Consider the following 13,412-nt stretch of genomic DNA (forward strand, 5'->3'; position numbering starts at 1 on the left):
CATCCGTGGATTTGCGTGAAGATGTTTCAGAAGCATCGTTCATATTAGCAATAAACAAACAAACAAAATACTCATTGACAATAGAATAAAAAATACATTGTGGCATCTTCACACAATGAAGTAATATATACCCGTGAAAATAAATGGGCAGAATTATCAATGAAAACTAAAAGCAAACAGTTAAAGGAGAAAAAAAGCAAGTTACAGAATACTACATGCAGCACAATACTATTTTATAAAACCCCTAAACCAGCAAAAAGTTTTTTAAAAGATTTTATTTATTTATTTGACAGAGAGAGACACAGCGAGAGAGGGAACACAAGCAGGGGGAGTGGGAGAGGGAGAAGCAGACTCCCTGCTGAGCAGGGAGCCCGATGTGGGGCCGGATCTCAGGACCCTGGGATCATGACCTGAGCCGAAGGCAGACGCTTAACTACTGAGCCACCCAGGCACCCCCCAAACCAGCAAAATTAAATGACAAATTACTTAGATCATTTGTGTGACAAAACTATTGTCTTGAGCACGGTCATGATAAATCCAACACACAGGAGAGAACAGGGTTTTTCAACGTTAACCCTATGGACATTTAAAGCAGATAATTCTTGGTTGTCAGTGACTGTCCTATGCATTAGTGGATGTTTAGCAGCATCCCTGGTCTCTACTCACTAGACCCTGGTTGTAAACCCCACCCCACTTGTGACCACCAAAAATGTGTTCAAATATTGTGGAATGTCTTGAGAGATAAAATCCTAAATGAGAACCCCTGGCTCGAGGTTACCCTCAGGTTTGGGATCAGGGAGCAAAGCAGGCAGATAGTAGGGGAGGAACGCAGGGGAAAGTGCCAAGTTAGCGATGACTCTCTGGTCCCTGGTTTGAGTTTAGGTTCAGGGGTGCCATTTTATTATTACACCTCATGGCTTACATGCTTTTTATATATCAGATAGTACATACATGAGTATATCATTAACTATATATGGTAATGCACAGCAAAAATACCAGAATAAAGTATCTCAAAATTAGCAATGTACATTCTTAGAGACAAAGGTTATTGATGGTTTCTAGTTTCTTCTCTGAATTGTCTGTTTTCAAAAGAAAAAAAGAACAGGCATTAGTTGTACAAAAGATGTTTGTAAAACCTCTACAAATGAGAGGACAACACTCCTTGATTATCATAGTAGAAAATGACACAGAATCATTTCAGAACTCATGAAAAAGTTCATTCCTTATTTTGTCGCTTATATTTATTCTACATCTAATGTGAAGAAACAGCATTTGATCTGGCAAAGATAACAGGGTCTTCTTTTGGTTGCTGGATCTCAGAGAGTGCTTGTTAATCTAGTGTGTACCCAGCTTTATTTTTGTAAAACCTCATAAAAAACGATTTGAAATTATTTGCGAGTGTGCTCTATTTGAAGCTGCTGGCTCGGTTAGTCCCAGGCCTGCGATAAACCCTGGGTTTGTTTCATCTGTTCTCTGCAGCAGCTGACGCACAGCATGCTCTGCTCTCTGTATTTCTAATTTTTGTGAACCCTTTGATCAAAATCTGATGATGTAAAAAACAAAACAATAAGATCAGTGGCAGTGGCAGCTAAATGAGTTCAAGAAGTTGTTTAAAGCATTGTCACAGTTGAGAAAATGATTCCTTTTCTTCAAATTAGATCCAAATTCTGGATGCTAACAGAGAGAGAATTAAATATTATTTTATTTATTCCTGGTGCGAACATGCTGCCAGAGCCCAACTGATAAATACTCGATGTGAACTCCACGGAGCACATGATCCAAGGGTCATCTTAGCCAACACATACTGAAACTTCTTCCTCCTCACAGGGAAGGAGATGCTTCTCTTCCTCTGGTCATGGGATACATAACTAGATATATTTATGGCACAAGCACATGCCACCTGTTTCTATTTAACCTTCGTTTTTTAAAGAAGGCAGAACAATAGAAACCAGGGATTTGAAACTGACTCTTCTCTACAATCTAGAAGAAATCACCTAAACTCTCTGAGACTTCGTTTCCTTAGCCGAGAAATGAGAGTCACCAGAACACCTGCCCATCTTACTTTACAGGTAGTTGGGAGACTCACTTAAGGTTGTGTCTAGGAAAGTGCTTCGGGAATTATTTATATCTGCTTACCTAGACCTGAATCTATATACCGACAGCTCTAGAGAGATGTAATGTGTAAGAATTAAATAGATAGGCTTATTATCATCAGAATATTCCTATTCCAGGGAAAACCATTCATTTTATTTTGGGGAAGCTGGGGGTCACAAGGAGTAAGTGAAACTGTTTGCTTGTTTATTTTGTGAGTGGCCTCATTCTAAGGGGTTCACAGCCTGTCTCTCTTTTCCCAACAGTCAAGCATTCTGGTCACCACTCCTATGGTTTGAAACTGTTGCTTAAGTGAAAGGCCAGTCCCTGGCCACTCATTTCAAAAACTCCGGACATAGACATGTCTAATGCAGTGTTTCTCAACCACAGCCAATTTTGTTCTCCTTCTCCCGGCGACATGTGACAATATCTGGAGATATTTTTGATCATCACAACTAGGATGGAGGTAGTACTGTCAGCTTGTGGGCAGTGGCCAGGGATGCTGCTATCTGGCCTCAATATCAATAGTGCCAAGATCGAGAAATCCCCATCTAAGTCAATATTGGGCAAATGTGAAATGGTTCAACTTTTTTGAAGCTTATTCTCCATCCCACTCATGTATCCAGGGTTAACTGGTGATTAGAATGAAATTCAAGTGGTTCCACTTGCTTTGGCTCATTTACACCATCGTTATCAAGAGGTTCGAGTAGGTGTATGTCAGTCTCTCTATTTACAGTCTATCAAACAGTCTCCAGGGAATTGAGCTAACTGAACATTTTAATATTGGATTCAACTGCAGTCAAGTAGAATTCTTCTTGGTCTAATAAATATCTCTGATTTTCTTTCCACGGGGTCTCTGCAATTGGTTCCTCACCTTTTGGTCTGATTCTGGGTTCTGAGTTTAGGTAGAAAAGCTCGTGCTTAGGGTTGAATCACCATACTCTGTCTTAAAGCCATTGAGTCAGACAGGTCCTCCATTATAGTGGAAGGGACTCTAATCAGCCAGAAGTCAGGAAACAAAGCAGACAGTGAAGGATGTCAGATGGTTTTCTAGGGAAATGAGGAGGCAGCTGCTAAGCTGGATTGACAAGAGCAAACAATCAAGAGGCTAGGGACACCCATATCCATTTAATACATAGATAAGAACCTTGGAGGATTATCGCTTTTTAGTATAATTAGAAGAAAATATCTCCCTGCAATCACCAATACACAATATAGAATAAAAGAACAACTGAAAGAGTCAGAGTTATATAGCAAATAGGACACCACCCAAAGCAGTCTTCCTTTTATTCTTATTTATGATTACATAGTAATGTTTTTATTAGGCTGGTAAAATAGCACCACAAGATGACCTACTACAGATGTCATGATGTATTTTAAAACAGCTCTCTTAAATTCCACTGGAATTTAGGAAATGATTTTGAATAAATGCATCCAAAGAAAAATCATTACTGATTCTCATAGGAAGATACGTTTTTTTCCCCTTTTTCTTTTATATCTCCTTGACATTGACAGTGTGACTAATGTACTCAGTGTTATGGGAAATCCTCAAGGCAATGACATCACAATATGTAATTTTTCCCTTGTGTACTCAGGAAAGTCAAAGTTCTCTTGTACACTTAAAGAATCAAAAAGCCTAACTTGAAATGGGAGTAGTATCCAAAATAAACAAGTTGTAATATTCTCTTTCCCCCTCAACCCAGCCTTTTCCCCTGTAGTTTCAAAGTTTGGAATTAGGTTGTCATAATAGTCTGACTTTCATTTTTAATTAACCAGTGATTTAGAAAAGAAAGAATGAAAGAAGAAACTTGCTGTGCATTAAAATCATTGATGTGTAGTATTCTTTGGGTTCTGGCGTTTGATGAAGTGCCTTACATCGGTTTTTTTGTTGCCAGCAACTAAAATACCTACTAATGCTTTCTGGCTCTAAAAGAACTGCACAGCATTGGCTACATATGTTTACCATTACCCACAGAACTGTCAGACCCTTTATTCCAGTGGAGGCATGCATGGAAATAGGCCAGGACCCGAAGGAACACAGTTCCAGTAGTGAAATTAGCAACTGGACAACATTCCCAGGGAAGCGGCTGAGTTCAGTTCTGGCAAAAATCCCATTGCTGCTGGTACAAAAAAAAAAAAAAAAAGAAGAAGAGGAAGAAAAGAAAAGAAAAAGAAACACAAAGGATAAAATTTGTCTAGGGGATAAAGGGAGGTGAATATATATGATTTGCACAGCCGATCAAAAAATAATGCTGATAATTCTTTCCATTTATGCTAAATTTTTGGTTATTGGGTGACTTCTGATTTTGAAATGGCAAAATGCTTTTCTGAACCTGGATTATGCGTGATGGTTTAACACTTAAGACTGGCAACCTTTTCACCTTTGAAGAGAATTTTAAAGTTTATCCCCTTATTGTGGTCACAGGATTTAAAAGCCATCATCATGGTTGAATTAAATTGTGGCCATTATTTGTATTTCTCCCAAACTGTATCCAGTCACCAAAATAACTATGGTGAAATAGAAAAAAAGTCAATTTCTCAGTATAATTTGTACAATGTTGGTAGGGGTAACTTAAAACATGGATAATCAGTACAAGATACATTACCAATAATTTATGGTATTTCTTTAGTGTTTAATTAGGTTGCTAGGTAACATGGATACATTTGTAAAATGTTGCTGAATATTCAAAATATTAAGGAGGGCCTTTTGATATCACAAAGCTTGTTGGGGACCAGGTAAAATCCATAAATATACAAATCTGTATGACCATAAAACAAAATGTATTTTGGCCTTTCAGATTCAACTAAAAGTGCTATGTGCTAATCATTGTATATTTATTATTTTATTTAAGCTTAGCAACAATTGCTGAAATAGGTTTTATTATCCCTTAAAAGATAAGGAAATTGAGGCACTGAAGACTCACATGAGAAGTATTTGCAGAGCTAGAATTTGAACCCAAGTCTGTCTGACTCTGAACCCACATTGTAAACTCAATAAACCCATTTCCTCTTCTTTCCGACCCACAGCTAGACTACATTTCCCAGCCTGCCTGATATTTAGATATGGCCACATGACCAAGTTTTAGGCACTGGGATGTAAACAGAGGTGATTTTACCATTTCAGGACTGGCCTATAAAATCCTCCATGCAGTACCCTCTTTACGCTATGCCCCTTACACTGCTTTAAGGCAAATGTACATGGACACCTTGGATATGTTGAATATGACAGAGGCACAGGAAAAATGGTCCTGGGCCCCTATATTGGCCCTTGAAAAAAGTGTTATCTGTCAATCAGACACATCTATTTTGGAATTTACGTCAATGAGAAATAAATTCTATTGTATTTAAATGTCATACATTTTGGCACTTTGTTTGTTACAACAGCTAACATAGCTTTGCCTGTACAGTATTGCCTGTATATTATAACAATAGGTCTTTCTTCCTACTGAAAGGACCCAGAGAAGTCCATACAAAAGGGCAAACCTGGAAATAACTTTTATATAGGGACCTGAAGAAAAGAGATGTGAAGGAACAAGGAGACACTTCATCAGCTCTTTTCAAGAAAGTTTCATTTAGAAAAGACATCTCTTATTTTTCCAAATAATCAACAAACATCTTAATAGTCATAAAAACAACTACTGGATATTTGAAAATTGGATATACTGTGTGAAGACCAATACTATGTACACAGAGATGTTCAATAATGATTTTTTTAACTCTCCCCTCTTGGATAATTATTTTTTTAATATTTTATTTATTTATTTGACAGGGAGAGACACAGTGAGAGAGGGAACCCAAGCAGGGGGAGTGGGAGAGGGAGAAGCAGGCTCCCAGCTGAGCAGGGAACCCGACGTGCTGGAATCATGACCTGAGCTGAAGGCAGATGCTTAACCAACTGAGCCACCCAGGCGCCCCTGGATAATTATTTTTATTTGATAGATTTTATGTGAAAAACTCAGAAGGAAAGGGAAAGGAAAGCAAGAGGCCCCATTATACCTTAATGGGATCATTTAATTCGGAGCAAACAAAAGTTGCTTACAATTAAGTAAAAATTTCAAACTCTTAGGGATATTATACTTAACTTTTATAAATTCTGGTGATCAGGCATGAAATTAGACTTCTCTAAAAATCAACATTAATGTGATGAGCTTTCAGGGTAGTTATGTTTGTATGAAAAACCATCCCTAAAAACCTACATTTTTGTGCATCTATTTAAAATGTATTTAAAGAAGCCCTTGGGATAATGCTGGAGCTTTGTAGGATTGTCATAAAAATATTATATGATCTAAAATGAAATCTTAATGTCTGCAAGGAGAATAAAGCTGTTCTAGTTGGAATTGGGACAATGGAGCAAAGTCTGCTTCTTCCCCTGTTGTTCAAATCCAGGTCCAGTCTGGTCTGGCATTGATCTCTGAGGATCCCATGTGCTGGCATCTCTGGAAGAGGAGCCCCTTCAGATGGTGAGTGAATAGTGTCAAAGTTCCAGAGAGGAGGCAGTGAAACAGAGTCAGAAGATCATAAATTCTAGAATCAGAGACACTTGCCTTTTCTACTTGTTAGCTATTTAGCTTTGGTTAAGTCATTAGATATCTCTAATTCTGAGTTGTGGTTTATCTGTGAAAGTGGACAATGCTACATACCTTGGATGTTCAGTCATAAGGATAGAGAGATTTCCGGGAGCATGTGAAGCCACTCCAGGATCACCAGGTACTGGGTTTATGACAACATAACTGCCTCCAGATCTTAGTCACTGGGAATGGAGCTCTTTGTGTATGGACGGATGTGGACAAGGTTGTCTCAAAAACTGGTAAGAGCTGGCCCTTCAGCCTACAGCTCTATAGTGTCTGCATCTACATGAGTTTGATGTTGGCAGAGACTGAAATTTGTTATGAAAAGTGAGCTATGTTCCTCAATTTTTTTGCTTTATCTTTATTTCACATTCAACGATAAACCATTTCCAAATTCTTATTTGCAATCATGAGAAAGAATTTTTCAATTCTTTCAAGTATAGACTTATATAATGAGATTTGAACCTCTGTGTCTTCTAATTTCTAAATTATTTGTGATTCCTCATTGTATTTCTCCTTGAATGATCCTTATTTGTGTATTTAACTTCATTGGCCTACTCAAATAACTTTTAGGGTAGAGAATGTGTCTCACTATCTCAGTCAGGGTCCCATAAGAAAACAAATTGTAATCTCCGGCAAGATAATTGAGTAAAATGAAATAAAGGGTTATTCACAAAGATATGAGCAAGGTTCAGGAAAATCAATAAGGGACAGTGTCGGTACTCTGGGACTAGCAATGTTGGAAAGCTGGTACCACCCATAGGGCTAAAGAGACAAGTTAAGGAGAGAGTAGGGGTCATCTGATAGAGATTGTGGCCTTAAGTAGAGGTTTGCAGGAAACTAAAGAGAAAGACATATCCTGATCTCATTTCCCCCATGACTTCTACCCTCTAACTTCCTCCCATTGTCTCTCATTGGCCAAATCCAACCAGAAACCAGAAGACAAAGGGAGCAAAAAAAAAATTATCCACACTTTCTTCTTTTAAAAATCTCTTACAGAGGACGCCCAGCTAGCTTAGTGGGTACAGCATGTGACTCTGGAACTTGAGGTTGTGAGTTGAAGTCCCACCATGGGTGTGGAGCCTACTTAAAAATAAAATCTTAAAATAAATAAATAAATAAATAAATAATCTCTTACAGATACTGAACATATCATTATTGAATTGAGCTTTAAGCTTTATTGGTTTATAAAGACAAAACACAAATCCCCGCTAAATTGTACTGCCAACATTGTCTCTTCATTAAGCCTCTTCATATAAATTCCTTATACTCCCTTTGCTTCCTTCCTTCCTTTCCTTCTTCCTTCCTCCAAATGAAACTCAGTCTCATGGGGGTCAGAGATGTAAACTGATGCTATTCAATAGAATGAAGGCTTGTATGGAGATGTGTACAAAAGGCTATGAGAACAGTGAAGAGCAGTCCTAGGTCTGCCACAGGGAATCAGAGAGGTCGATGCAGGACCTTCCCTTGAAAGAGTATTCCAGACATGTCAAACTGAGAAGCAGGAAGACTGCTAAGGTGCTGGCCAACCACGAAGAATTTCCTGCTGCTTCTCTTACCTCTGTGCTCAATCATGGGATGTGTCAACAGGGCGCGGGGACAGCCCCTAGAGACAACCGCTTCTGAGGCCTCCTTGCTCCAGTGAGAGGGAGGGAGGACAGAGGGATGAGTGTCTCGAGCTGAAGGAACCTCTACTCCAGAAGTCGGCTTTAGCTACAGACCTCCTAAGGTTGGATATGGATATGATTAGGGTCTGCAATAAGTGACATCTGTTTGCTCTGACCTTTGGGTAATGTGGCGTTTCTTTCTCTGGGGCAGATGCTAGAAAGGTGTTTATTGTGAGTTGACAGGGGTCTTGGTGGGTGGTGAGGTGTGAGTCAAAATTCGACTATGCATTTTGGCATTTTGTCTACAGATGTTTCTCAGATGTTTGTGGGCGGGCATGTCTTTAAATAAAGAAATACTAAATGTATGTTTCTTTTGTGGAGGAAAGGAAAAAACTCACACTTAAAAACTTGGCCCTTTTATGCCTTCAATGGCACCCTTGTTTCATGGCCAGATTAGAATTAGTTATTTTCTGAAGGGAAAATTTGATCATTTAAGGAAAAATCATCTGTTAGTTTGAAATTAACATGCTGATGAAGAACTCGAACATGGCAATGGGGAAAGGATGGGAAACTTCATGGGGTACCAGATACTAGTTTTATGCAGTCTTGCTCTCCTTCATACTTCTGATGTACCCTCCCCCGTAGTCAGGCCAAGAACTGGATTTGGTAAGGCTCATTCCTTACTCCAAATGTTCACTGCATTTGGAGTTGTGGGTATCCTCAGAATTCACAATCTGTACCCATTTATTATACCATGGAAGTCATATCTTCCATTGCAGATGCTGATTTCATAATATTAGAGAAAGAGATCTTTTTTTAAAAGATTTTATTTACTTAGTTGACAGAGGGAGAGAGAGAGCACAAGTAGGCAGACAGGCAGGCAGTGGCAGTCTCCCTGCTGAGCACAGAGCCCTATGCGGGGCTCAATCCCAGGACCCTGGGATCATGACCTGAGGTGAAGGCAGACGCTTAACCGACTGAGCCACCCAGGCGCCCCTATAGAGAGAGATCTTGAAAGATATTCAACTTTTAATTTCTTCAGAATTATGTTGATATATAAAGAATTGATTTGCAAAGGTACAGAAAATCAAACCATGCTTTCGAGATTATCTTTCTCTTTTTTCTACTTTAAGAAAGAAATCTTAATCTCAGGAAACAAACTGAGGGTTGCTGGAGTGGTAGGGGGTGGGAGGGATGGGGTGGCTGGGTGATAGACATTGGGGAGTGTATGTGCTATGGTAAGCGCTGTGAATTGTGTAAGACTGATGAATCACAGACCTGTACCTCTGAAACAAATAATACATTATATGTTAAAAAAAAAGAAGAAGAAGAAGATAGTAGGAAGGGAAAAATGAAGGGGGGCAGAAATCGGAGAGGGAGACGAACCATGAGAGACTATGGACTCTGAGAAATAAACTGAGGGTTCTAGAGGGGAGGGAGGTGGGGGGATGGGTTAGCCTGGTGATGGATATTAAAGAGGGCACGTACTGCATGGAGCACTGGGTGTTATATGCAAACAACGAATCATGGAACACTACATCAAAAACTAATGATGTAATGTATGGTGATTAACATAACATAATAAAATTAAATTAAAAAAAGAAAGAAAAGTAACTAAAAGAAAAAATAGTCCATTTTGGTTTTGGTTTCAAGAATCAAAAGTTTTAAAAGAAAGCTTTTCAAGTTTCTAAAGAAATCTCTTCTTTTCGTTTGAAAAATCTATTTGAAAAACTTCACAGATGAAGAAACTCCTTATAGAGTTGATTAATCTGCTTAGTGAATAAATGGAAAAATAGTGATGATGAAATGAGCCTGGAAACCAAGAGCTTAAACATTATGTAGAGTTTTCCTGCTTCGTATCAAAACTTCTTAAAATAATGTTTTTGACAGATGCTTACTTTGACCTCCACTTGTTAGCAGTTATATGGAATTTACCCCCAAAAAAGTTTATTTTCAAAATAAGTTTGTTGTGTATGGTTAAGGAGACCAACTTTTTCCATTTAGTTCACTTAAAATTCTTAAACTTTAATGACTATCTTAACAAGAAGGAAATATTTTATCTAATGCTTCTGCTTAAAAAACAAAAAGACAGCCGATGAATGATTATAAGGATAGTAGCAAACAAAATGATAAGACTTGTTACATTTGTTAGTGACTATGTTCTGATAGGAATATAAAAACTGCTTCTTCAACTTAGCTATTATTTAGACCTATACTGTAGGTCTTCCACAGAAATAAAACCGAGAAAGGTGAAGTGTGAAAACCCACGTAAAAGATTGCTTACAGTCTTGATTTCTTTCCCCTAAATCAGGACGGTGTGTTCCAGCAAACCCAGAGAACGGATCCACTTGAAAATATTTAAAGTACACGATTTCTTCATTTTAACTCATTGTTACACTAATGACTGACTTGTTTCAATGCCTTATGGAAAGTGGGTCTGTCTTTACTGATATTTGGGGACCTGACAGAGTCTAACTGTAGCCAGTCAGTAATTGTTGCTCAGTCAGAGAGCCACATGGTATTTCTTGCTTTCCTTTTCTCCTGGGTCTTATCCCACTTCTCCCATCCCTTTCTTCACTTCTCACCTACTTGGAGGGAAAAACGGTGGTAAATAACAGCTCTATTTTTTCCTTACCCAAAATATATTCAGCAGAAGGTCCTGAGAACAGCTAACTTGGCTTTCATTGCTGATGTAGCAGGATGGCAGTCCATGTTTGTGAGGTTCAGTATTTCATGTTGGTCCAGTACCTTCAAGGCAAGTGTGTCAATCAGGATAGGCGAGGTTATGTTACGGAAGCAAACAATGAAGCAATCACAGAGGCTGGAAAGAACAAAGGTTAATATCTGGGCTGCTCCAAATGCCCAAAGCAGATTGGTGGGAAGTTCTGTTCCCCAGACTCTGGCTGACAGGTGCTCCTCGTCATAGAAACTTCCTTCTCATCCAGAGCTTCTGGGTTTGCTGCAACAGGGAAAGAGAACATGGCGAATTGAAGCCATTGTCCTGGAAGAGACATATATGTCCATTTCCCTCCATTTTGTTGTCCAGAATAAGGGACACAGTCCTGCTTACCTTTAAGAGGACAGGGATTGCAATTCTTTGTATTCCCACAAGTAAGGAGAAATATTAATATTACCACAGCAGGTCTGGGATTTTTGTTTTTGTCTAAACTGACCCTCTAGACAATACATAAAATAAAATGATCTGAAATAAAAATGACTGTCTTGCATGTAATAAGCATTCAATAAATACTTATGAGTGGCAGGTTATTAGTTTTTTATTGCTGTATAACAAATTAGCATATATTTAGCAGCTTAGAACAACACCCATTTCTTAGGTCACAGTTCTGTAGGTCCGAAGTTCAGCATGGTGTGACTGGGTTCTCTGTTCATAGCCTATGAGGCTAAAATCATGATGTTGGCAGGCCGGGTTTCTCATCTAATGGCTCCGGAGAATTCACTGCCAAGCTCCTGTGGGCTATTGATGGAATTCAGTTCCTTCCTGTTGAAAACCTGGGGTCTCCATATTCGTGCTGGCTATCGGCGGTGTCTCTCAGCTCCTAGAAGCTGCTAGAATTCTGTGTCATGGAGGAAAGGTTCTTCAAAGCCGGCAACCAGAATCTCCCTCACATCAGATCATTTTTATGCTTCAAGTCTCTCTGACTTCTTCCATCTCTTACCTCTAGATCCATATTTTAAAGGCTCCTATGTTTAAGTCAGGCCCACCCAGACAATTTCCATATCTTAAGGTCAACTGATTTGGGATCTTAATTACCACTGCAAAATCCCTTTTGCATATAAAGTAACATAGTCACCGGAGCAATATCTTACCATATTTACAGGTTTCACGGATGCTCCGGGAGAGATTATATAAAGGTGAGGGTCATTAAAGATCATCTTATTTAATTTTTATTTATTCATTTATTTATTCATTTATTCATTCATTTATTTATTTAGGGAGAGAGAGGCAGAGGAGGGACAGAGAGAGAGAGAGTATCTCCATGCTGGGCATGGAGCCTGACGCGGGGCTCCGTCTCACAACCCTGAGATCATGACCTGAGCCAAAATCAAGAGTCAGATGCTTAAGCGACTGAGGCACCCAGGTGCCCCAAAAGGGTCATTTTAGAGTTCTATCTGCCACAGCGGCCTGGTCAGAGTAGAAAAAGCATTACTGAATTGCCCAGATGACTTGGGTTTAAGAGCCAGTTCTGCTGGTTATTAGCTGGATCATTTTAAGCAAGCCATGAGACTTTACTCTCCATATCAGTTTCCACAATTATAAAATGGGAATATTATTCCCTGCCCTGCAAACCCCAGAGAGTAGTTGTGAGCATCAAATGAGATTATGCGAAAGCTCTTTGTAAACTTTAAAGATCAACACAAATGCAAGTTATTATTATTTTGTTTGAATTTAATTTTGCTTCTGAGGACCTGTGAGACCAGATCTTTTAAAAACAATGCTGGATGAGGAGGCAGGCATAGGGGCGGGGGAAGGTCTTGAGAGACAGGCTTTTTGGCTTTCTGTCCTCAGAGAACACAAATTTGATGAGCTAATCGTAAAATAAGTGAAAGCATATGCTACACATTTCTTTTTTTAATGCATGAAATAGGTGTAAAATTTTAGAGGATCACTTTGGCAAGATGTTTTTGGCCTCTGCTCTATATAATGATAATAATACATTACCATATATTTATGTGGTGTTTTCTGCAGGAACTGAAACACTTTATTAGAGAGAACTGTTCCTCTTCTGAATATGACAGTGAGTTAGTAGCAGATGTAAACCATTTATCCAAGTATAATGTTAGCATATAGACAAGGCCATTCCAGAGCACAGGACCCTAAAGCCACACATAAGTACTTTCTTTTTCCCTTTGATTTATGATATCTCCCTCAGTTAACGAATAGTTCTGGACTTTATGAACCCCAAGCCCACCTTATTAGCACATGCCTACTCCATATTTGTTTTACACTAGGTTGAGCATCAGAGTAATTGCATGCTTCCAGTTAAACATTTTCCCTTGGTCGTAGGCATCAAATAAATAAAAGTCCACACTGATTGAATAAATTCTGTGAAGGTATTGCTTTATGCACAACCTTTGAATTTTGCAGCTTTTACACAAGTACACTAAGTGATTGTCAGACATCCAG

The 13,412-nt window shown here is 38.8% G+C and overlaps 1 long non-coding RNA gene across 1 annotated transcript in view; it reads right to left on the minus strand.

Annotated features, from left to right (window-relative positions):
* Nucleotides 1–580: 580 nt before the first annotated feature.
* Nucleotides 581–13,412, minus strand: part of LOC118541379 (uncharacterized) — a 31,744-nt gene continuing 18,912 nt past the window's right edge. Inside the window, exons 2-3 of the long non-coding RNA XR_013440934.1 lie at nt 10,902–11,225; nt 581–1,079 (exon numbers count right to left, since the gene is read on the minus strand). This is a non-coding gene — a long non-coding RNA (uncharacterized LOC118541379). The remainder of the gene's footprint in view (nt 1,080–10,901; nt 11,226–13,412) is intronic.

Source organism: Halichoerus grypus, chromosome 9 (genome assembly GCF_964656455.1).
Source record: "Halichoerus grypus chromosome 9, mHalGry1.hap1.1, whole genome shotgun sequence".
Taxonomy (NCBI): domain Eukaryota; kingdom Metazoa; phylum Chordata; class Mammalia; order Carnivora; family Phocidae; genus Halichoerus; species Halichoerus grypus.